Source organism: Equus asinus, unplaced genomic scaffold (assembly GCF_041296235.1).
Source record: "Equus asinus isolate D_3611 breed Donkey unplaced genomic scaffold, EquAss-T2T_v2 contig_645, whole genome shotgun sequence".
Lineage (NCBI taxonomy): Eukaryota > Metazoa > Chordata > Mammalia > Perissodactyla > Equidae > Equus > Equus asinus.
In genome coordinates this window covers 126,390-152,503 of record NW_027225344.1, presented here as the reverse complement: position 1 = coordinate 152,503, position 26,114 = coordinate 126,390, and the positions used below count along the sequence as shown (strand labels likewise).

Here is a 26,114-nt window from a genome sequence, read left to right as displayed (position 1 = left end):
GGTTTGCATGTGTCTGATGCACACACTTAGAGATGAAAGAATGACAAGAAGGGGTGGGATGTAGTGTGGAGTACCCCTCAAAACAGGACTGGGTTCCAGCTCTGTGACCTTGAGAAAGTCACTGCCCCTCTGGGCCTCATTTCCAGGTCTGCACCTTTAAGAGGTGGAAATTAGGGGAAATTCAGATACTTCCATTCACTGGCATGAAACCTTGCAAGGTCTCCTGTTTGACTTAGAATCAGACCCAAGTGCCTCGTGTCGGCCTATGTAGTGGGCAGCCTCCACTATGGCTCCTGGTGCTCACTGTCTTCTGCTGTGCACGTCCTTGTGGAACCACAAGTGGTCAGGAACTGCCTTCTGAATAGAATGCAGCCAAGGTGATGGGATGGCCTGCAACCCAGGGTTAAGAACAAAAAGCCTGGCCCTTCCTTCTTACTCATTGGCTTTAGTCCCCTCCGTCTTTCCCTCCTTCTGTTTCCATCTCTCTCTCTCTCTGCATCTTATATCTCTGGAACTGGGGGAGCAAGTGTGCATGTTTTCAGTTGCCCTATGAAGATGTTCCATAGGAGAGAACGGAGGGAATGATTGGCCAACAGACAGGCAGGAACTCAGACTTTCAGTCCAAACAAACCCCGTCAGCATGCATGTGAGTGAACTTGGGAGCAAACCCTCCACAAGTCGAGCCGCAATATAGCCGCAGCCCCTGCTTCACAGAGACCTTGAGGCGGAGGCACCCAGCTAAGCTGTGCCCCATTCCTGGCACACAGAATTTGTGAGATGTTAAGGATTTGTATTTTCTAGGTGCAATGTCTTAGAGCAGTGTCATCAGAGAGCGACGGGAAAAGCACAGTCTGCCAGTTCCTGCCCTCTGGCCCTGCCTGTCCCCATCTACCCTCCTCTCTCTTCTCAGGCTCCTTCCAGCTACACTGCCCTCTTTCGGACATTGGTCAGACCCACTTCTTCCTGTGAGCCTCTGCGCCAGCGGTGCCTTCTCCCTGACACTCAAACTGTTCCCAGACACAAGCGGGCGTGCCTCTCATCTGGCACCCTGCTGACAGCAAATGTCACCCCTATGATGCCTTTCAGAGCCTCCCAGGCACAGGCTCCACTGTCACAGGTCTCCCACCTGCAAGGGCATCTCATGATGTCCTCCTTCTTGGTCTCATCTGGATAAAGTGAGTCCATGAAGGAGGGCTTTCTGCTTGGCGGACGAGGAGGCAGCTTCTTCTGGTTTCCTCAGGATCATGACTGTCTCTTCTGGGCTGAATGTTTCCCCTCCCAAGTCCATCGTGAAAGGAAATTCTCATTCCCTTGCTTTCAAGGGTCTGGTTTCCCCAAGAACACAGGGAGACTGGCCTCTCCCTGGAATGCGGCACCAGCCCCTACACCCAAAGCCAGAAAATTAGCACCCAGCTTGAAACACCACCAGATCCTGAAGTCAATTCCTGCTGAGGTCCCCCATCCATTTTGTAACCCCATAGTATCTCCTGATCTCACCTTTCCGCTAAGACACAGCTCCCAGCCTGCCCTTGGCTTCTTACAGGAACAGTGGGATTTCCCAGAAGCACTCCCAGCCTGGGCAAGAAATGTTTTGAAATGTTCTCTATGTATTTTCCAGGACATGGGATATGGGGAGAAGTCATTTTGGTTGTGTATGTGCAGCAGTTTTGATGCGAATAGCATCTTTTTCAGACAGAGATCAAAGAGTGGGGCTACCGGGTGTAACAAGAAAATGGATACACTGAGCCAACGTCTTCATGGTGTGAAGTCATAGGGAGCAAAGAACATGGTTAAGAGCAGAGAATATGGAGCCACAACTTATGTTCAAATTCCACCTCAATCACTTCCTAGATATTGGTAGAGGGCAAAGTACTTACCTCATTGGTGCCTCAGTTTCTTCATCTGTTGTTGGCAAGAAGGATAAGCGTACCTAATTTGTGAGGATATGGAGACTGCTAAAGGAGTTAATGTTTCAAAACACTTGCAACATCCAGCACATTGCATGCCCTGTACGCATACATTACAAATGAAATGTAAATGTTCTTCTGACGCTGTCTGTTTGCTCCAGACGGGAGACTAGGGGCTGGAAGGATGTAGACAGCACTCCCTGAGACAGGATGAATCGATGAATGAACAACCCTGTTGAAGGCATTACCAATGGCAAATCCGCCTCCCTATGGACATTCCCAAGGACAATCACACCCAAGCATCCCTCCTCCTTCCTGCATCGTCTTCTGGGATTCTATCCAGGAATCACGGGGGCTTCTTGAACCCTGGGACCCACACCCACCACAGGTTCTCTTCTGTCTGACAGCAAACCCCAGGCCTTGTCCTAATGGCTGCAGCCCACAGGCTCTGAACTCAGATCCTTTTCTTCACTTGAGGGAGACGTGTCATTCCCAGAGCTGGGCACACAGAGTGTCAGCCTTGGAGGAAATGCCTCCCTGGCCAGTGGCAGGTGGAAGAGCGCCGTGACGGAGTAGGATTTGTGGAGAGTCCTCCAGGTGTGGTCAGAAGGGGCCCAGCCAGGGCATTTGTCAGCAAGGTCTGGTTGGTGGACCTTGGTGGCAAAAGAGTGGTGGGGACAGCATGTTTTAGAGTTCCTGGCATGAGACAATCCACAGGATGGTCATGAAGTCAGAATCAGCCTAATGAGGTCCAGCGCAATGCACTGTCATTTGTTCCCTGACTGGCTCACTAATCCAGGAGTGATTTACAAGGGCGATATTCGTGTTCTACCATCTTTTCGTTGATTGGCAGGAGCTAGTATTCTTTACGAAACTTGTGTACTTTTACATAGGAAAGGATAGGTGAGTTCTGTAACAACGCTTCTTGCAAAGTTCTCGCTAATGTATTGAGTCTCTAACAGAATCCACTGCTGGGAACTTCACCAAAGATCCTGACCTTTACTCTCTGGTTTTAGATCTTCCTGGTTGGTAAATTTTCTTGACTCCTGGCTCCTTTCTTGAGGTTCGTCCACTTAGAACAATGTAGGACTGCAAGCTCTTGCCACATGAGAAGTAGTGGTTCAACTCTATGATGATGTTGGTCTTGCTTTCTAAGTGTGTGTGTGTGTGTATGTATGTGTGTATGAGACTGTTGTCTGCATCTTGCCACGTGGGTCAGATTGACTCCTTTCCTGGGAAAAATTGTCCCTAACCACTTTCTCTGGGCTTTATTTTCACGTCTTGAACAGTGCTGTCCAACAGTAGAATTTCACACTCTATCTAATGAAATTTAAACTTTTTTTAAATACTGACATTGAAAAAAGTAAAAATAAACAAGTGAAACTAATTTTTAATGGGATATTTAAACCCATTATAACCAAGATATTACCATTTGTCCAGGCAATCTATATGAAAATTAATAGTGAGATAGTTCACATTTTTTTTTTTATTGGGATCAACAAATCCATTTACATAGTCTCCGTTTGTAAGTTGAAACTTTTTACATATGTGGTTTCTGTGTCCCCCACTCAGAACCTGGGCTGACGTGTTAGAGAGGAAATAAAGCAGAACAGGCATAAGTAACGATCACTGTCAATCCAGCTCAGCACGAGCACTCACCACCGACAAAAAGGCTGTCCCTGACCAGGGAGTAGAGGCCCCTCGGGGTCACATGGTGGATCAGCTGGTTCCGCACCCAGGAATGCTGCTCTCTGTCACATGGGGTCTCTGTCACATTCTCCATCATGAGCCATGGGGTCAGGGTGGTAGGTGCAGACAGCTTCCATGCTGGAGGCTGCCCCTTCCTCCGCAGGCCCGGGGAGAGAGGAATGTGGGGACTCTAGAGAGATGTCCTGAATCCTCTGATAATGGGGGCCAGAGGGAGGGAGGAGCAAATTGGCAGTCAGTGGGAAGAGTGATAATTGGGGTGGTCACCAAAAGTGTTCATGACTCTCAAATGCTCAGAAAAGGGACTTCCCTGAGGGAGATCAGTCTACAGCCCAAGACAAGGGGCCCAGGCTGCTCTTCTTGAACAAGGATCCAAGCAGGGGAGGAGGCAGGAGGAGGACGAGCAGGAGAGACAGCAGGTGGGGTGCTCCTGGCTGGGACTCATCCTGCCGGGAGCTGCTGGCACCAGGGTCTCATCAGGTGCTGCAGGACTCTCTCAGTGGAGTTCAATGTGGCTGAGCTCTTGCTCATGTCTGTCAAATACTGGATGTTGGAGATGGTGGAGTTGAGTGTGAGGGCCTTCAGGTCGTGCCCCTTGGCTGCAAGAAGAGAGGGAGAGAGATGGCCATCACTGAGAGCTGGGCTGAGACCAGATCAGAAGCCTGAACTCAGTATCATCTGTTGCCTTTGCTCCCAGTGGAACCACCACTCAATGCTGCGCTCATCCAAGTTGAAGCCAGCATATCTCTCAGCTCCTCCTCCCTCCCCTGCCGGTAACACCAACTGCACCTACAGATTGCTCCTCAATGCATTCCTTCTGTTCATTCACGTCCCAGGTAGGTCTTATCTTTTCTCACCGGAACCAACACCCTAACATGCTCACTGGATGCATTGTCTAAAGGATGTTCTCTGCCTTGAACATTAGAAGCATTTTTCTGAAATGAAGATCTCACTAGAACACTCCTGCTCTAGCATCACCCATGGCTCCCTAAGGCCTTCAGGGTTAAGTTCAAACTTCTTGACCTGGCACTCAAAGCCCTTGCACATCTGGCTCCTGCTGACTCTTCAGCCTCATTGATGCATTCACTCTGAGTTAGGCTTTGTGCTTCAGGCAAACCAAATTCCTGTCACTTCTCCCGTACACTATGCTGTTTTTGCCTACAGGGCCATTGCTCATGCAATTTCCTCTGCCAGGAACACGCTCCACACCTTATTTCCCTATATAATTCCTACTCCTTCTTAAAGACCCCAATTGGGCAAAACTCCCTCCAGAGAGCTCTTCCCACCCAAAGGATGCCAGGTGCTTCTCCTCAAAACATCCCACCTTGTATTAGAATTTTCTGTGACTTTCACAAGACCAGGGGCTCTCTGAGGGCTGCGTCAGATTGAAATATTGGTATAATCCTTGTGATCAGCATGCTTGCCCTCAAAGCAGAATTGCACACCTCGGCTTCCCAGCTGCCCAGTAAGAATTGGTCAGTTGAGGTGTGGGGCTAGAGAGCTCCTCTGGGGAAGGAAGAGGGGCCCCCTAGGCCTGTGGTGGCTTCTGGTTGCTCAAGCAATGAGGAAGTAGGCAGGAACATGCTGCCCAGCTCAGGAGCTGTGGAAAGGGCTGTCGTCTGGGAGACACAGAGACCCCACACAGTGGGTGAAGCCCCACAGGCTCATCTGCACTCCAACAGTGGCTGTCCCAGGACAACCATTCACAGGTGAGCCATAAATGTGAGTGACAGAAGGAGGGATTGTGTGAGTAGCGGGATGTTCGAGCCTGTGAGTGAGATGAACCCAAGAGAGACAGTGTGCTTGAAGAAGAGAGAGACGCAACAAAGAGACAGGTAGAGGCACAGATAGAGGGGATACCTGGATGGACAGAGGAAGAGCGGACAAATGGAGGGTCACAGGGAAAGCAGGAAGAACAAAGACAAGGAAGAGAAGTTGAGACATGGGAGGAAAGAGGATGGAAGGAGAGAAGAAGGACAAACCGGCGAACAGGCAGGAGGACAGTTGGACAGATTGATACCTGGACAGATGCTCGGGTGGATAGATGGAAGGAAGGAAGGAAAGAATGGAGGGAGCGAGGGAGGGAGGAATGAAGGATAGGAGGAAGAGAGGAAGGAAGGAGTCTGAGAGGAGGGAGAACTGGGAAAGTCACCTGCCCACGTTCAGAGGGTGCTTTAAAGGGAGGGTAAGGCTGAGAATACAGGACCCCTAACTCCCAGGCTTGTGTCCACCTGTCCCAATGCTGCCTGTTATTACTCGTAGAGACGGGCATATGGATGTAAAGGAAACCTTGAGCCCTACCCTCACAACACACAAAACTCAATTCCTGGACACTTTGACCTAAAGGGGAAAGGTAAAATAATGAAACTTCTAGAAGACAACATAAGAAAACATCCTCGGGACCACAGGGTAGAAAAAACTTCTCAAAGAAGACACACACACACTCTCCATACAAGAAATATCGGTAAACTGGGATTCACTAAAATTTAGGCTTTCGGTTCATCATAAGACACATTACAAGAGGGAATTTGCAAGTCACAGGATGCGAAGAGATTGTCCCAGTTCCAATATTCAACAAAGGATTCACATGCAGAATACAGAAAATCTTCAGCATATTTATTAGATAAAATGCCGTGAAAGAGATACATATTAATGCTGCTTATTTTAATGAGCCACATTTATTTGACAAGGACAGTGAACAAAGCAATCTGAAAAGCAGGGGGTGAAAAACGAACAGTAGATAAACAGAATCCCAGGAGGGTTTGGAAAAAGCAAGAGAAGCCCCTTACATAACAGTTCATTGGCCTTAGAAAAGGAAAGTACTACTGGATTCTGTTAGGAAGTCAGAAAGATTGAAATATCTAGTGGCTTCAGCGGAAAAATAAGATAGGAAAAAATAACTATGATAGTTATTTGATTTTCCTCCAAATGACTTTATCCCTTAGAGAGCAAGGCACTTTCCTTTTCAATCATCAACACATCAAAGTTTAATTTCCCTCCATTTAGCCTTTTTCGTGGCCATAGGTTAGAAGCAGCAAAGGGGCTCAGCAGGCTGAACCAGTCTGCAGACATACTCTGTCCTGTTCCACACTGGCTCACACATGTGCAAAGTGGTCGCTTCTCACAAGGGAAAAGCCTGCAGGGCTGAGGGGCAGCCACCCCTTGGACCCTGTTTGTTAGTACCATTGGAAATTTCTCCTGAGTCCCTACTCAAAAAGGAAGTGGGTGGGGGGTAGAATAAGAAGGCCATATATTTGAAGGAAATAGGAGAAAATATTTCATTGTGAAAGTAATAAATGTTGCTTTTCAGAAGTCATGTGTATGTTGAAAGTCTATGTCTTAAGGTACCATAATGAAACAACGTACACCTCATCTTCTCCCTCTTTTATCTGAGCATTAGGTTAAAATCCATGAAATTCCTAAGCTTAAAAAAACACACAAAAATCACAAGGAAAGTTTTGGAGGTCATGGATGTGTTCAGCACTTGGTTGTGGGGATGATATGATGGGTGTATGCATATGTCCAAACTAATCAATACACATATAGAAAACGTGTGCATTTTTTGTCTATTACTCATACCTCAACAGAGCTAAAAATTCAAATAAATTCCTAATTACTTTTTGAGGGTGCATAAAAGTCAAAATTTCTAATAAAATTCAGATTGTTAATTTCTCAACATAAATAGCATTCCTGCTTTGATGGGTGACCCCACAACTCTCAAAAAAAATCAAGAGCAGTTGCTACTGTCAATCTCAGTGGAAGTTATTTTCAACACCTCACCCCCTCCTTTACACCTCATTATTTAAAAACCAAGGAAATAGTCTTCAGCTTTTAAAATGAAGGAGTAAATGAGTCAGCTTGACATTATACTTTATTCAAGATTTAATGTTAAGTAAAGGAAATAACTGAGCATGAGCAGAATCCCTTCCATAACTCATCTTTTCTCCTATGCTGATAATAAAAATGACACTCTACTGAAACATAGTTTGCATCATATATTCTCAAGTAAATATATTTCACTGCTGGAGATTTGATTTCGTTTTTTTTCTTTTTTTAATCAATAATTTACACAAAAAAATCAATTTAGGAGATAAAACGTATTGCTATTTAGAATTACTTCCTGATTGTAAATTACTAGAAGTGTAAACATGAAGTCAACGCTAAGGACGTTTTAATTCCTTCAATTCATTTTGCCAAATTTCTTTTTTAGAAAATAATGTTAATATAGGACTTTGAGAAACCTGTTTCATGACACCCTAATCTGTTGAAGGATAATTTTGAGATTCTCATTCAATTTCTTCATATTCATCTATAAAACTTATTTGGCATCTTTCATCTTTTTAACATTTTCATCTTTTTAACTTTCGAAGGTTTAACTTTCCAAGAGACTATTTTTTAATGACGAGCTAACTGATGAATTTGTGCACCAACTGTTTTTTTGAGACTGAATATACAAATGGACAAAGGACAGATCATATATGACAGTATAACTCTGACCCCCCAACGTGGGAAGCAAACATCCCAAGAAGCCAAGTCACAGCCCCTGCAGCATTCAGCACAGAACAGTCAGCACTTGGTCAGTAACTGCCAGTTTCCAAAACTCTCGTTCTGCTTTCAACACAGGACCGCCAGAGAAAGCCACATGTGCTCCCTAAACCATCACATAGGATGCCTGCCTTCTATTTAGTGAGCTCCAGCTTCCCCGTGTCAACAAATTCCAATCAGGCCACCCCTCCCCCACTCCCCTGACCTCTGCCACCCTCTCCCCTCCCTTTCCCTTCTCTCCTCTTCTTGTGCATGCGACAATCCTCTCCTGTCGCATTACAGTCTCTGCAATATTTTTAACGTGTGATAGACCAGCTCCTCCCTCAGAGTTCTTCCTGGTCCATATTTTCCTAGCTTAGCTTATGCGTTTATTTTTTCCATGTAGGATCATTTATCTAACTCAACAGAAAAGCTCGTTAAAATTTTTATTGGCATTGTATTCAATTTATAAAGTAATGGGACTGACCATTTAATGAAACTTCCTAACTTAAAACATAGACTGACTTTCCATTTGCCAACTATTTTTAATTGAAATTTATAGTGTGATCATTGTAGATTCTACACTGCTGTAAGGAATAACTCCAAAAGTTCCAGTGTACACTTTACCCAGTTCCTTACAATGATAACATTCTGCAAAACTATAGGACGATACCACAGCCAGCTTGTTGGCATTGATGCAATCCACTATCTTATTCAGATTTCTCCAGTTTCACTTGTACTAATTTGTTCCTGTGTATTTAGTTCTGTACAATTTTATCAGATGTGCAAGTTTCTGTATCCATCACAGCTAAAATAATGACCAGTTTTATCACTACAAGGTATTCTTGCATTGCCTATTAAAAAATCAATGGATGTTATTTTTTAGAGCAGTTTTACGTTTACAGCAAAATTTAATGAAATACACAGTGTTCTCATATAGTCCCTGCCCCCACATATGCATAACCTTTCTGTTGTCAATACCCCTCATCAGAGTAGTATACTTTTCACAATTGATGAACATACATAGGCACATCATTATCACTCAAAGTCCATAATTTACATTAAGGTTCACTCTTGGTGTCAGAGATCACTAGGGTATAACTCTGTGGTCCATTTCTGGATTCTCTACTCTGTTCCATTGATTTATGTAGCTGTCCTACAATGAAAATGATGATGCTGTGATTACAGTATGTACAAGGCAATACTAAATATTGTTAAAGTGTTTACTGCTGCATTATTCTTCCTGTCATGATTGTTTTAGCTACTCTCAGCTATGTGCCTTTCTATATAAATTTTAGAAAAAGGTGTCTCTGTCTACAAACTGTGGTGGAATTTTTATTAGAATAATATTAGACCTATAGATCAATTTGGGGATAATTGAGACCTGTCCTCATTATTCTATCCAGTAACATGGTGAGGACTGCAGAATTCTCAGCACATAACAACTCCTTCCAAACCCCCACACCAGGAGGAGACTCAACCAAACTCTGGCGTGGCTTCTAGCTGCATAAGTCTGTGTAACCGGAATGACTCCAGCCCACCATTAAAATGCCTTCCTGAGAGCTCAAAGCTGACAGAAAAATTTTCTATTTATTTTAGTCAACACCCAATTATAGGCCTCTGATCCCCCTTCTTAGAGTATTTACTAAAGAGGGCTTACAACTGTAGATATGTATCTCTCACAATTCTCTAAAGGACCTAAGAGCCACTCCTTTGAAATACGATCATTAAGACAGATAGAGCCTCTTTCTCTCAACTTCTGAGTGAGGATAGAATCCTAACTTTGATAACTGCAAAGTAACGAACACAGTGGGTCTAATCACAGTTACACTGACCAACCTTTGTACTTTTTTACTTCTTTGACTCTACTGAGCCCCTGAACCCTGCTCCTTCATTCCGTCTTTAAAATTCTAGATTCACCTCCGTACAAATCTGAGCGCAGCTCAGCTTCTGTCAGCTGTTACTGAATAAAATCTGCTTTCACCACTTTAACTAATTTCTGCTGCATTTGTCTTTGACAATAGTAAGGCTCTCAATTTATTTGCATCTTCTTTAATCACTGTAATCGGTATTTTATAATTTTCAGCATCAGATCCTGTACACATGTTCTTGAATTTATGCCTGAATATTTCATGTTCTTCGGAGTGGTTCTAAATAATACAGCATTTTCAAGTTTATCATCTGCAGGTTCATCATTAGTTGTAGAAATAAAATGGTCTTTTGTGTGTTGATCTTGTACTTGGTGAACTTTTTGTACTCATGTATTAGTTCTGATTTTTTTTTTTTTTGTAGATTCCCAGAGTTTTTTTACACAGACAACAATGAAACTAGGAATGGTTACATTTTTTCCTTTCTAAACTCTATGGCTTTTATTTCCTTTACTTCTGTTATTGCCAGAAGCTTCAGTATTTTGTTGAATAAGAGTAGTGAAAGTGGTATTCCTTTCCGTGTTCCTTATTGTGGGGAGAATCATTTAGTCTTTCCCTGTTAAGCATGAAGTCAACTGTGCATTTTCTGTAGACGACCTTCAACAAGTGAAAGTAGTTTCCATCTATTTCAAACTTGCTAGAAAATTTTATGACAAACAGGAGTTGGATTGTATCAAATGTTTTCTCTACATCTCTTGCCTATTAACAAGTCTTGCCCTTAAACAAATAGACAGCCAGTTATTTCTCTGGCAAAAATTGGTTTATCTGGGATTAGCAAAGAATAGCCATTTGGAGTGTGCAACCATGGCAAGCCATGCAGGAGCACCCAGCAAGGAAGAGAGGAGAAGCTCTTTTATCTCAGAGTGGGGAAAACTGTGGGGGCTATTGGACACAGTCTTGAGGGCAGTGGCTTTTCATCGGCAGAGTTGTGACAGTCTCTCCTTGGGTTAGTTTCTGACTGGTCAGGAAGAGGATGTCTTTATTCTTCCTGTTGCACTGCGCCTTTGACATAGGGCATGAGAACTCCCTCTATTAGCCTTCCAACACTATTTCAACTACGTTTCCGTTTATTAACTTTCACATGTCCCCATTTTGATTGCCATCTTTCTCTGAAAGCACTGTTGATCTGCAGTCAGATTTTTCCACTTTCAGTAGCCTCTCGTCCCTCGAGGCCAGGAAGGAGCTTCTCTGGGAGTCATGTCCCAGGTTGGAGGAAAAACACACAGATTGGAAACCTATTGTGGCCACATTTGAGGAACACGGAGTGAGAGGAGGGAGAACTCTCTGGCACTTTTTACCTGAAGTTTGCATGTTATCAAGATCATAGGCATTGGAGATGATCTGAAGTGTCATGTCATCCTCAAAGGTTTGGCAGACAAACTTCCAACAGACCTGGTCCAGACACCTTGGAAACCTTCGCATCAGATACTGTCTGCTTCCATTTGGAGAAATCTTTATTTTTAAGTCACCAAATGATGTGCAGTTCCCCCCAGAGTTTGTGCTTTCTTCAGGTGTGTCCCATGAATCCAAGTCTTGAGTTTTGTGGCAAAAAGCTTGGCTAGCAGCGCCCGATTGAGGAAAATACTATCATCTTGGTTGAGTTTTGTTAGTTTGAAATTTTTGGTAAGTTGTTCCTTGTTTTCAAGTTGTTAAATTTATGAGAATGGAACTGTTTATATTATTTTCAATGGCTGAAGAACCTGCAGTGATCTATCCCTCTCGTGTGTCTCAGGCCTTTGAGGGTGAAGAGGCTTCCCCAAAGCTTCTTGAGGCAGAACCCTGTTTGCTGTTGGCCTCTAACAGCTTGAGTGCATCTGGGTTGGGGAGGAGACAGAGACTTCCAAGAACAAGTTGTTTCTTCTTGAAGGAATGCTGAAGATGCCCAAAGTATGGTACTTTGACATACAAATTATTTGGAGCCAAAAGCAATCGAGAGCCCGCAGATGCAGGAAAAACTCTTGATCTCCACCTTGACTGCTTTAAATGAAGGATAGACTTCCTCTTTGGAAAGGAAATTTATGTTTCTAAAGGAAATTTCCATTAGTAAAAGCATCTGCACCAGAAAGAGAATGACTCTTAGAGAATTTTTTTTGGAGGAAGATTAGCCCTGAGCTAACATTCCCCACCAACCCTCCTCTTTTTGCTTAAAAAGATTGGCCCTGAGCTAACATCCGTGCCCATCCTCCTCTACTTTATACGTGGGATGCCTGCCACAGCATGGCTCAATAAGTGTTGTGTAGGTCCGCACCTGGGATCTGAACTGGTGAACCCCAGGCCATCAAAGCAGAATGTGTGAATTTAACCCGTGTGCCACCAGGCCAGCCCCTACAGAATTTTTTTTTTTTTTTTAGGAAGATTAGCCCTGAGCTAACTGCTGCCAATCCTCCTCTTTTTGCTGAGGAAGACTGGCCCTGAGCTAGCATCCACGCCCATCTTCCTCTGCTTTATATGTGGGACACCTGCCACAGCCTGGCGTGCCAAGTAGTGCCATGTCTGCACCTGGGATCAGAACCGGCAAACCCCAGGCCACCAAAGTGGAACGTGCGCACTTAACCAGTGAACCACCAGGCCAACCCCTAGAGAATTTTTTTAACTGAGAGATTTATCTGCATAACAAGGCAAGCTTTATTTATTATACATTTTCTCCCTTCATCTTCCCATAATTTTCCTTCATCCACTTCCTGCTGCTGCTCACCCAGATGGCTGCCTGCTTCCAAGCTCCCCCATGTGCACCCAGTGTGGACTGGACTTGCAACTGGCAGCTGGTGTGGAGCTGCCTGCTCGAGGGCTGCAGAGCCCCATCCTAAGTCTCATCCCCAGCATGACCTACCTGGCCAGCAATACTCAGGATCTGCCACCACTGCACAGGATTGGGGCCGCGGCACTGATGGTTCAGATTGTGGGCAGTACCCAGCCCAATTCCCACTCACTTTTGTTGACCACACGCCTGTGCTGTTTGCAGATGGTACAGATTTAAAAGAGAAGTCATATCCTGCTGTTAAAGTGGAACTGTTGGACTGACTTGAGGGATTTTTCAACACCTGTAAAACTAAAGAGAAGCTGGGAGAATTATCAGAAGAGTTCTACAAAAATGAACTACTATCGATTGAAATGTTGAATATACATGTCCCTGCAGTTGCTAAATTGAGACGTCTTTTAGACAGTTCTCCTAGGGAAGATTTACTAGACATTCTGACATCACTTATCCAAACAAGCAACAGAAATGCTCCAAATTTTAGATACTGTGACTCTGGAGGAAACTGTCCAAGATGATGATACCACTGCTGGTGAAACAAATGCAAGAATTGAAATTGCTTTAAAAAAACAGAAAACTTGGGGCCGGCCTGGTTGCACAGTGGTTAGGTTTGCGTGTTCTCCTTCAGTGGCCTGGAGTTTGCCGGTTCAGATCCTGGGTGCAGACCTATGCACCATTCATCAAGCCATTTTGTGGCAGGAGTCCCACATATAATGTAGAGGAAGATGGGCATGGATGTTAGCACAGGGCCAGTCTTCCTCAGCAAAAAGAGGAGGATTGGTGGTAGATGTTAGTCAGGGCTAATCTTCCTCAAAAAAAAAAAATTATAACAATAAAACAGAAAAAGTGAGAAAGATGATAATAAATGCATTATATGAATATGCCTCAATAGGATTTCACACATCCTAGGTACTTTATTTTCTGGCACATTGTTATGGGATATCATGCAGGTGATTTCGACATATCCTGTGTGTTTTCCATGCGTGTCCGACACCTGATTCTGGCGTGTCCGGCAGGTAGTTTCAGTGAATCAGGCACCTGGTTCCGGCGTATCCAACAGGTGGTCCCGGCATGTCTGGTAGGCGATTCCAGCACATGTGACATGTGGTTCCGGCGTATCCGGCAGGGGATTTCGACGTCTCCGGCAGGTGGTTCCAGCATGTCCAGCACCTGGTTCTGGCATGTTTTGCAGGTGGTTCCGTCATGTCGGCACCTGGTTTTGGCATGTGCGACACCTGTGTCTGGTGTATCTGGCAGGTGGTACTCACAAGACTGGCAGGTGGTTCAGATGTGTCTGGCACCTGGTTTTGGCATGTGCGACACCTGCGTCTGGTGTATCCGGCAAGTGGTTCTCACAAGACTGACAGGTGGTTCAGCTGTGTCAAGCAGGTGGTTCTGGCATTTCAGGCACCTGGTTCTGGCTTCTGCTGTACCTGTTTCTGGTGTATCCATCACATGGTTCCAGCGTGGCTGGCACATGGTTCTGGCATATTCGGCAGGTGGCTTCAGCGTACTGGGTGCCTGGTTCCGGCGTATCTGACAGTGGGTTCCATGGTTTCTGGCAGGTGGTTCCTGCGTGTCTGGCATGTGGTTCCGGTACGCTCTGAATGTGGTTCCAGCATGTCCGTCTGGCGGCTACCATGTGTCCAGGACCTGATTCCATCGTGTGCGGTTGGTACTTTCAGAGTGTCCAGGTGTTGGTTCCAGCATGTCTGGCCGTTGGTTCCCGCATGTCCAGGGGTGATTCCGGTGTGTCCAGCAGGTTGTTCCCGCCTTTTCCAGAAATTGCTTCTGGTGTACCCAGGACCTGGTTCTGGTGTATCCGGCAGGAGATTTTGGCGTGTCCAGCAGGTTGTTCCAATGTGTTACGCTGATGGTTCCGGCCTCCGTGGCAGGTGTTTGTGGCATGTCTGGCACCTGATTCTGGCGTATACGGCAGGTGGTTTCAGAGTATCTGGTACCTGGGTGCGGCACATCCAACAGGTGGTTCCGAAGTGTCTGGCAGGTGGTTCCGAAGTGTCTAGCATGTGGTTCTAGTACGTTCGGAAGATGGCTCAGGCGTGACCGTTGGGTGCTTCAGGCATGTGCGGGAGTTGGTTCTGGCGTGTCAGAGTCATGGTCCCAGCATGTCCGTCATTTGGTTCCAGGTGGTTCTGGCTTGTCTGGTGGGTGCTTCTAGTGTGTCTGGCGGGTCGTTCTGGCATGTCTGTGTGGTGGTTCCAGAGTGTGTGGCGGGTGGTTACGGCATGTCTACCAGGTTTTTCCAGCACCCAAGGTGCCTGGTTCCAGCGTATCGGGCAGGTGATTTTGGCGTGTCCAGCAGGTGGTTCAGGTCTGTCCGGGAGATGGTTCCGGCGTGTCCAACATGTGGTTCTGGCATATCTGAGAGGTGGCTCCGGTGTGTCCGGCAGGTGGTCCCATTCTCTCTGGCACATGGTTACGGGGTATCATGCAGGTGATTTCAACGTGCCCTGTCGGTTGTCGAGGCCTGTCTGACACCTGGTTCTTGTGTGCCCGGCAGGTAGTTTCAGTGAATCAGGCACCTGGTTCTGGCATATCCAACAGGTGGTCCCGGCATGTCTGGTACGTGATTCCCGCCTGTGCAGCACATGGTTCTGGCGTATCCGGCAGGTGATTTCGACGTGAGCGGCAGGTGGTTCCAGCATGTCAGGCACCTGGTTCTGGCATGTCTTGCAGGTGACTCACTCGTGTCTGGGACTTGGTTCTGGCATTTCTTTAAGGTGGTTCATTCATGTCCAGCACCTGGTTTTGACGTGTACAACACCTGTTTCTGGAGTTCTTGGCAGGTGGTTCTCACAAGACTGGCAGGTGCTTCAGGCGTGTCCAGCAGGTGGTTCTGGCATGTCGGGCACCTGATTCTGGTGTGCCCAGCATGTGGTTCCAGACTGTCTGTCAAGTGGTTCAAGCTGGTCTAGCAGGTGTTTCAGGTGTGTCCAGCAGCTGTTTCAGGCGTGTCCGGCACCTGGTTCTGGCCTGTGCTGGACCTGTTTCTGGTGTATCCGTCACATGGTTCCAGCGTGTCTGGCACATGGTTCTGGCATATTCGGTAGGTGGCTTCAGCATACTGGGAGCCTGGTTCCGGTGTATCTCACAGTTGGTTCCATGGTGTCTGGCAGGTGGTTCCTGTGTGTCTGGCATATGGTTCTGGTACATTCGAAAGGTGGTTCCGGCATGTTCAGCAGGTTGCAACAGTGTGTCTGGGACCTGATTCCATCCTGTCCGGTTGATGCTTTCAGAGTGTCCTGGCTTTGGTTCCGGCCTGTCTTGCAATTAGTTCCCACATGTCCGGTGGGTGATTCTGGCGTGTCTGGCAGATTTTCCAGCCTTTTCCAGAAATTGGTACTGGCGTATCCAGGACCTGGTTCCGGTGTATCTGGCAGGTGATTTTGGCGTATCCAGCCTGTTGTTCTGGCGTGTTAGGATGGTGGTTCCAGCTTGTGTGGCAGGTGTTTGTGGCGTGTCTGGCACCTGGTTCTGGCATATTTGGGAGGTGGTTTCAGTGTATCTGGTACTTGGTTCTGGGATATCCAACAGGTGGTTCCGAAGTGTGTGGCATGTGGTTCTGGTAGGTTCAGAAGATGGTTCCGGCCTGTCCGTTAGGTGCTTCCAGCATGTCTGGAAGTTGGTTCTGGTGTGTCAGACTCATGTTTCCAGTGTGTCCAGTGGGTGGTTCCAGGTGGATCTGGTGTGTCCGGTGGGTGCTTCCGGTGAGTCTGCTGGGTCATTATGGGATGTCTGTGTGGTGGTTCCAGAGTGTTTGGCGGGTGCTTTCGGCATGCCTGTCGGGTTTTTCCAGCCTCTAAGGTGCCTGGTTCAAGCATATCCAGCAGGTGAGTTCTTTCTCAGCTTCCTAAAGAGCTGGAAGCAAGACAGTTTGTGGCTTGTCTCCGCTTGAGGGATGGAGGCAGTGCTTTGTGCCATCCACCTCTCGAGCAATATAGGGCATGGTTGAGAGCAAATGGGCCTTTCTGACATAGGGGCTTTCTGACACTCTCTCCACGAATGCACAAGGACAGTTGGTTAAAAGCCTCTTGTCTCTATCCTCCTAAGCTTGTGGAATCACAATCATTCGGGCCTTGGCCCCCTTGCTTAAGGGGAAGATGTAGCCATTACCCCTGAGCCGGGTTGGCAAGAGGGAAATGTGGCAGAAGCAGAAGTTCTAAAGCAGCGAGTTAAGGGCTGGGAGGAAATGGCGTTCAGCTGCCTGTGTATGAGAGGTTCCCAATATGCTATAAGAGCACTGTGGAAAGCGACTTCTTTCTCAGCTTCCTAAAGAGCTGGAAGCAAGATGGTTTGTGTCTTGTCTCCCCTTGAGGGATGGAGGCAGTGCTTTGTGCCTTCCACCTCTAGAGCAATGTAGGGCACTGCTGAGAGCAAAGGGGCCTTTCTTCCATAGGTGCTTTCTGACACTCTCTCCTCCAGTGCACAAAAGCAGTTGGTTAAAAGCCTATTGTCTCTCTCCTCCTAAGCATGTGGATGCACAATCATTCGGGCCTCAGCCTCCTTGCTTAAGGAGAAGATGTAGGCATTTTGTCTGAGCCGGGTTGGCAAGATGGAAATGCCCCAAAAGCAGAAGTTCTAAAGCAATGAGTTAAGGGCTCCAAATAAACAGCATTTCAGGTGCCTTTGTATGAGATGTTCAAGGTACACTATAAGAACAGTGTGGCAAGTGAGTTCTTTCTCAGCTTCCTAAAGAGCTGGAAGCAAGATGGATTATTGCTCATCTCCCCTTGAGGGTTGGAGGCAGTGTTTCGTGCCTTGCAATTTTAGGGCAATGTAGGACTCTGCTGAGCAAACTTGGCCTTTCTTCCATAGCTGCTTTGTGAACACTCTCTCCACCCATGCACAAGGGCGGCATGAGAGGTTGCCAGTATGCTGTAAGAGCACTGTGGAAAGCGAGTTTTTCTTAACTTCCAAAGAGTGGTTGGTTAAAATCCTATTGTCTCTCTCCTCCTAAGCATGTGGAAGGACAATCATTCGTGCCTCAGCCGAATGATTCGGGCGGGACTTGTGTGACCCACCTGCCTTAAATGCTGGAACCAACTGTTGGACACTTCAGAAGCATCATCTGGAAACGGTGGAACCACCCATCGCAGATGTGAGAATCAGGTCCAAAACGTGCCAGAAGCACCTGCAGGACACACCAGAACCATCTGACTCAAACGCCAAAATCACCTGCCGGATACACAAGAACCACTTGATGGACACTCCAGAATCACATGACGGGCATGAAAGAACCATCTCTCAGAGTGCCAGAACCATGTGCTGGAAATGCCGGAACCACATCACTGACAGACATGAACCACCTGCTGGACACGCCTGAACCACCTGCTTCACTCGCTGGAACCACCTTCTGGACAAGCCAAAATCACCTGCCGGATACACTGGAACCAGGCCCCTTAGAAGCCGGAAAAAGCCAACAGACATGCCAGAAGCACCTGCCGCACACTCTGGAACCACCATACAGACATGCCTGAATGACCCGCCATACACACCAGAAGCACCCACCAGACACGCCAGAACCACCTGGAACCACCCACCGGACACACTGGAACCATGACACTGACACGCCAGAACCACCTTGCAGACATGTCAGAAGCACCCAAAGGACATGCTGGAACCATCTTCCGAACGTACCAGAACCACATGCCAGACACACAGGAACCACCTGTCACACACTTCGCAACCACCTGTTGGATATGCCGAGACCATGTGCCAGATACACTGAAACCACCTCCCGAATACGCCAGAACCAGGTGCTGGCCATGCCACAAACACCTGCCAGACAAGCCGGAACCACCAGCCTAACACGCCAGCACAACCTGCCGGACATGCCAAAATCACCTGCTGGATAAACCGGAACCAGGTCCTGGATACGCCAGAACCAATTTCCAGAAAAGGCCAGAGCAGCCTGCCAGACAGCCTGGAATCCCCCGCCAGGCATGCGGGAACCAACTGTCAAACACGCCGGAACCAACACCTGGACACACTGAACGCACCAACCACACACAAAGGAATCAGGTTCCGGACACATGGTAGCCACCAGTCGGACACGCCGGAACCACCTTCAGAACATACTGGAACCATATGCCAGACACACAGGAACTACCTGCCAGACACCACGGAACCAACGGTCAGATACGATGGAACCAGGCGCCCAGTACGCTGAAGCCACCTGCTGAACACGCCCAAACACTGTGCTGGACATGCCAGATCCATATGATGGATACACCAGAAACAGGTCCAGCACAGGCCAGAACCAGGTTCCAGAAACAGCTGAAACAGCGGCTGGACACACCTGAACCACCTGTTAGACCAGCCTGAACCACTAGATGGAGAATCCTGAACCACATGCCAGGCACACTGTAACCAGGTGCCCGACACGCGAGAACCACCTTCTGGACACGTCTGAACCACCTACAAGTCTTGTGAGAAACACCTGCCGGATACACCAGATACAGGTGTCGCACACACCGAAACCAGGTGATGGACATGACTGACCACCTGCAAGACATGCCAGAACCAGACATGCCAGATGGGGAAGAGGTGATTTTGGGGGAGAGGAGCTTTGTAGATTTCTCACTTGGGCACTTACCTGTTTTGTTCTCCATCCAGGGTTTCTCCTGGGAGCAAGTTCTTGAGAAATCTATAATGAAAAGTATGAGCTATCTACATAGGGAGAACTCAGACTTCGTTCAGCAATTTCCTGGGCGTCTGGAGACTCGATAGAATACTTTTTTCTTTTTCCATTGCCAACACCCATGCCCATTCAGGCCTATGTGAGTTTTTACAATGCTCCTCCAACTGGTCTCCAGGCCTCCAGCGTGCCTCATTTCTCTTCATCGTAGAGGACAATAGCAGATCAATGTTTCTGAGGCATGGCTCCACCAGTGCCCTCTCTGATGCGGAAACCTTCCTCTCACTGCCTACCTGATAGACTCCAACTCTCTGCCTTAGCACTCAAGGGCCCCTCCGCCTTTCATGTATCCCACAGTCCTGCCAAACCGAACAGTACCCACTACCCAAAAACACACATTGCATTCTTCTCTTTCACCTCTGCCTGATCAGATGATGGACTTGAAACAAAGCCATCATTTGCTAGTTAAGTGACTTTTGCACAGGTCATTTCACCTCCCTGACCCTCAGTTTCTGCATATATAAGTGATGAATAGTAAGAGTCACCTCATATTGTTCTTATAAAGAATTAAAATTGACTTAGAGAGCATATGCAAAAACAGCTGGCTCCCTGCCTGACATGCTGCAGTCACCAATAATTATTCGGATCTAAATATTGGCTCATGCCATGCCCTGCTTCTTTTCCTATTAAAACCTTATCCTTCAAAAATCGGTGTGTACCCTTTCTTGAAGACCAGCCCAAGGTGTAAACTGAAGTTCATTTTCCTAAGCTGCTCAGTAACATTTATAACGCAAAGTCTAATGCGTTAGACCGTTGTTTTTTTTTTTTAAGCAAAAGAAGCTAACTCTGGCTAACTTCAGTTTTCTTATTAAAGAAATTGACTAGAAGGATTTACGGTAACTCACATAACTGAAGGGAATTTTTGAAAAAATCAACAAACAAAAAGCAAAAATAAGCTTTGGAAGACACAATAGAGCACAGTGTATAGTTATTATTACTGCCGTTCACCAAATATTGTCGGCTCTTCTCTGGCACACAGAAGGGATGTATCTTCTTGGCCCCTTAAAGTCAAATGTGACTTTGTGAGCCTTTGGCAAATGAAACTTGAGCAAAAATGAGGCTGTCTCTTCCAGACAAACCTTTGGCAAACAGTAGGAGTGTGTTTTTCCTGCCTGGCAGTTGTGCAAGAAGTTGGATCGAGCATCTTTTAGCTGCCATCTACTCAATCCTCCAGACTGAGCAAGGATAATACAGAGCCAGCTCCTGATGACATGGAGCATGTTCGAGAAATAAACCTTGGTTATTTTTAGCTGAGACTTAGGAGTTTGTTGTGAATACAGCACAACATGGACTATCTGACTGGTGAAAACATATGTAGGGGAGGAAGACATTTCCTCTTCCCAAATGTGGGTTCGTCTGGCTGGAGAACGAATTAAATTCACATGAGACAGAAAAGCAAGAGAAAATTGGACAAAGCTTTATGAGGAACCGTGGCCCGGTGCCTTTCTTCCCGAAGGAAGAAAGGGCACCAAAGAAGTGGGGTGCACATAGTGGTTATATACCGCCAAATGGGGTGTTTCACATGTGATTGAAATGTCCCTCCCACAATAGTCACAAGATTGCCCTGTCGGCACTTGATGGACACAGCAGGTAGTGGGTCTGCTATCTCAGTGGGCATAGCAGGACTCAAGTCGATTGTCTGGAGCTGGGCGGTCACAGGTGAGCTCAGCAATCAGTTCCTAGCCTAAGGAAAGATGCTTAATCCTTAAGAAATGCCAACGTTGGGAGGGGGAGGAAAGTCAGTTACAGGAGGTTACCAGACTAGCACAATAAAATGCAGATTTAAGTCCTTGCCTTTGGTATTGATTAAGAGTTTTTAGAGAGAAGGTCATCTCCTTTCTTCTTCCTGGTACAGGGAGGGAGGCAACTTTTACAGATAGAGATTTACCTTACAAATGTAAATGTGCCCTAACAAAGGGCAAGTTCCATTCCTCCTTCCCTGTCCCAGTTTCTCAAAAGCAATCAGCCTCAAATAATCCTGATGCCAAAGAGACATATCTTGGGGTGGCCATTTCCAGGTCCCCACACATACATATTACCAATTTCCTGTGCTGTTGACCAAAATGACTTCAGTGAGCCAATATTAGAATTCCTTTTCACAAAGGTGGATAAGTGACAGATTAGAAGTCTACACTGTCCCAGGAGTGTAGACAGATACCATGCTTATATATAGCAAAAATATTTCCTCATTTTGTCCTTTACCTGTCAATAAAAAAGCATATCTATAGAAATCTGGAGGTAAAGCTCCAGACAAAACCAACATGGTGACAAGGAGGAACATTACATACTTGTAAAAGGAGCGACAGATGAGAAAATAATAATAATGGCTGGGAACTTATAGAACCTTGCATTGAAAGGGATCTCATATGGAACTCAGGAAATATTTATAGCTGAAAGCACTACATGACAAAATCTGGTGGATGGAATTAAACAATACTTAGAAGAAAGATACCTTCAACATACGTATCTAAAAAGAAAAATTAGAAACCAATGAGCTACTTGTTCAAGAAGCTAGACAAAGAGCAAGACAGTAAAGTCAGGAAGAAAGGAAATGAGAAAGAGAAATGCCAAACCTTTGTTTCTATTTATTTGCTCTTTATTTATTGCTATGGACTGAATTCTCTCTCCCCACCATTCATATATGGAAGCCCTGACCCCCCCTTGTGACCATGTCCAGACACAAGGTCTTTAGGAAGTAATTATGGTGAAAATGAAGTCATAATGGTGGAACCTAAATCAGATAGGACTGCGGCCTCATCAGAAGTGGAAGAGATCTCTCTTTCTGTTTCTTCACACGCATACACACACCCCACCATCTGAGGACTCAGTGAGAAGGGGACCTTATGCAAGCTGAGGAGAGAGCCCTCGCCAGAACCTGACCATGCTGGCATCCTGCTCTCAGGCTTCCAGCCCCCAGAATGGTGAGAAAATAAATTTCTGTTGTTTAAGTCACCCACGCTATGGCATTTTGTTATGGGAACCCAAGCTAAGATGCTTATCTTTCACAGTTTGTTCCTAGGTTCTGGTACCAATTCCAATGTGTGTGGGGTTGTGGGTCGGGGGAGTCCCCCCCACCAACAAGCAATTCTTGGGACACCAGCTGGGTGTCCTACAACTCAACTCGATTCTGACACTATGTACCCAGAGACAGCATCACACCCCACAGGTTAAGGGTTCAGCCCCACAAGACTGCCCCCACTGCAGGTGCCAACAGCAAGTCTAGGTTGTCGCCTATGCTTCTGAGCAACTGGCTGTCAGTAGGAGGTTCCCAAGACTCTCTACTCCGGTTCGACGAATTTGCTAGGGTGGCTCACAGAACTCAGAGAAACCTCTTACTTACTAGATTACCTGTTTATTAGAAAAGGATATGACTCGGGAATAGCTCGATGGAACAGACGCACAGGGCAAGACATGGGGAAAGGGCACTGAGCTTCCACGCCCTCTCCAGGTAACCACTCTCCCAGAACCTGCACGTGGTCACCAACCTGGATGCTCTTGGAAATCTGTCCTTTTGGGTTTTTATGCATAAGCCGTTTATTTATTCTCTTACCCTCGGCTGCTGTTTTTCCTTCCCCATTTATAGCCCAAAGCCAATCAAAGAAGGACATGTGCAGTGTGATGCTGTTCCTGCACATTTTTTAAGTGCATAACAATGTAAGAATTTGTTAACGGAGACATACACATGTATGTCTTGACTCTGCATAAAAATGTAATCTTTTGTTAATGGAGCCATGCACATGGATATTCTTGGAATCATAAAGAATGTAATTAATTTTAGGATATTGATACCTATGATGAGGGAGGGAGGAGAACGGGATGGAAATGTGAATTTTAGGTGTGACGGCAACATTTTGCTTCTTAAAAACAGAGATATCGTTGTGGGCTGAATCATGTCCCTGAAAATTCATATGTTGAAGTCCTAACTCCAGGACCTAAAAATAGGGCTGTATTTGGAGAGAGGGCCTCTAAAGAGGTAATTAAGGTAAAGTGAGGTCACATGGGTAGGCTCCAATCCAATGTGACTGATAGTCACGTAAGAAGAGAAGATTAGAACTCAGACACACACAGAGGGAAGACCGTCTGAGGACACAGGGAGAAGCGGCCGGGGAGAGAGGCCTCAGAAGAGACTATACCGGCCAACGCCTTGATCTTGAACTTCAGCCTCCAGAACCGTGAGAAAATAAATTTCTATTGTTTAAGCCACCCTACGTGTGGTATTTTGTCATGGCAGCCCCAGCAAATGAATGCAACATCGGAAGCAAATAGGGCAGAATTTAACGTCTGTTCTTTCTGGGTATTGGGGCCGGAGATAGAGGTCATACTATGTACTCTTCTGCATATTTGAAATATTTCCATAATAGTTAAGAAAATAACAAGCAGATCCCGAAAAAGAATAACCAGAGAGTAGAAATTTATGTGTGATTACCTTACAGGCCAAGGTGGGTTTCGTGTTGGGCAGGTGGTTCTCTTCCACAGGGTGTGTCAGTCACCCATGAATTCCCGTCTCTTGGCTCTGCCATTCCTGATGCCTGTATCATTGTCTGCAACCAATCTGCACAAGGAGAAAGAAGGAACACGGAGAAGACACACCTGCTTTCAAAAGTTCCAACCTGGAAATGGCACACACCACTTCCACTCCCATTGCATTGGCTGAAACATAGTCACACGCCACACCTCACTGCAAGTTGCTGGGTGACTGCCTTCCTGGGCACCCAGGACAAGGATGTGGACAAACAGCCAGTAGTCCCACCCACAATGTCATCAGGTTGACCCTGGTCTTCATGCTGCTGCTCAGTCTACAGCGTGTCTGCCAGCTCTATGGTTAGGGTTTAGATATTTTACAAAGTCGCGGGGTTGGGGGTCATGGTTTGGGACTTCAAAGAGGAGGAAGCCGATTCACAAGGAGACAGGAAACCAAATGTTTGCTGGGCCATCTCTAAACAAATGAGAGAGAACTTGTGTAAAATGGGCCCGGCTAGGTACCTTCTTCTCTACCACATCTAGAGTTCCCTACGTTGACAGCTCCTTCCTGGAACAGGCCTTCTGTCTTAAATTCTTTTAGGCAGTTAGGGGCGAGGCCAAAGTTTCTTTTATATATAAATTTTATGTGTATATATGTAATTTATAGAACTAAATAAATGAATTTAAATATAGATACAATGGATTATATATTCTATTATATATCAATATTAATATATATTATATATATATAGATAATCTCCTTGGTTCTCCAGAGAACCCTGACAAATACAGGAGGAGTTAATATTCTTTTCTCGATGGCATTTACATTTAATCATTTGAAATTCTTAGTTATGACATTGTTATGGCTTGCAAGGAAGTGTCCTTTTCAGTGTTTCATTTAGAGGCCTCAAGATACCAATTTTAAAAAGTTTCCCATTTTATTTGTTTGGTTTGATAGGCTTTTTCCAATTGAGTGCACAGATAAACCAATTTAGGTATTTCAAAGGAGCCCCATTTAGGCCAGCGAAGCTTTAAATCACCCTGAGTAATCTGAGCCCAGTGGGACAGAAATCTACATGTAGAAGGTCTGTATTCTTTAAAGACAAAACCAGCAGGAGTCCCAGAGTGGGGCTGTTCTTCGGTGGTCCTCTTAGAAAATGGACTTCTCATTTGTATGAACTTACCAAAGGATCAAAGGCCCAGAAAAGGAGTGAAAGAAACAGAAGTTTCTAACAAAGCTGACAATGGAAGGATGGCCAGAACCAGTATCAAAGGACGCCTACATAAAGAGTCTGGACCTCTACCAAAAATGGGTGGTCCAGGCCCAGGAGGACTTACCACCAGGAACCAGAGCCACCAGGAGGAGACGACAGAGCACAAAAGATTCTTTGCAGGCACCTTGCTTGTGTCTGTGAAGTGGCACCAGAATTGAAGGTCAGTAGCTAGGGATCCCACTTCTGTCACCACGTAAAGTCAGCAAATAAGAGGCATAAACTGCAAAAGAACCAAAAAGTTTATTTGGGGTCTCAAGAATTGCAATTCAGGAGATGTAGATTCGAGTAGAAGCTCAAATGTGCTCCTAGGAAGACAAAGGAGGCAGGGGTATATAAAAGGAAAGGACACAGGCTTACAAAGCTCTACAGTGAACAGTTAATGACTGGTTCTGGCATGGGGTGAGCTGACTTGCCAGAACATAGTTGGTCCTAGGCAGACTGCCCCTTCTTGGAATGAGGAAATACTTCAAGATGTGACCTCTGCTGTCAGGTAAAGCTCAAAAGTTCAGTTAACGTCTGGTGGTGGATGTGGTGTACAAGCATAAGCCCCACTTCCTTAATGGCCTCCCAGCTCCATTTTAGAAGCCTTGAAAATGGTACTCCATTTTGTCATTGTCATCCACCACAGTCACGCACCATGTAACAATATTAACGATGTTTCGGTCACTAATGGACCACATACATGAGAGTGGTCCCATACGGGTAGCACCACATAGCCTGGGTGTGTAGTAGGCTCTACCACTTAGGTTTGTGTAAGTACACTGTGTGATGTTCACACAACAGTGAAAGTGCCTAATGATGCATTTCTCAAAACATGTCCCTTTCATTAAGTGAGGTATG

General features: G+C 46.0%; 1 long non-coding RNA gene across 1 annotated transcript; it reads right to left on the bottom strand.

The window, feature by feature from the left end:
* Positions 1-4,063: 4,063 nt before the first annotated feature.
* LOC139044165 (uncharacterized) lies at positions 4,064-25,491 on the bottom strand. Its single transcript, XR_011501210.1, has 3 exons — positions 25,339-25,491; positions 23,966-24,091; positions 4,064-4,213 (listed from the first exon to the last, which is right to left on the bottom strand). It is a non-coding gene; the product is annotated as an uncharacterized lncRNA (long non-coding RNA).
* Between the last annotated feature and the right edge of the window lie 623 nt (positions 25,492-26,114).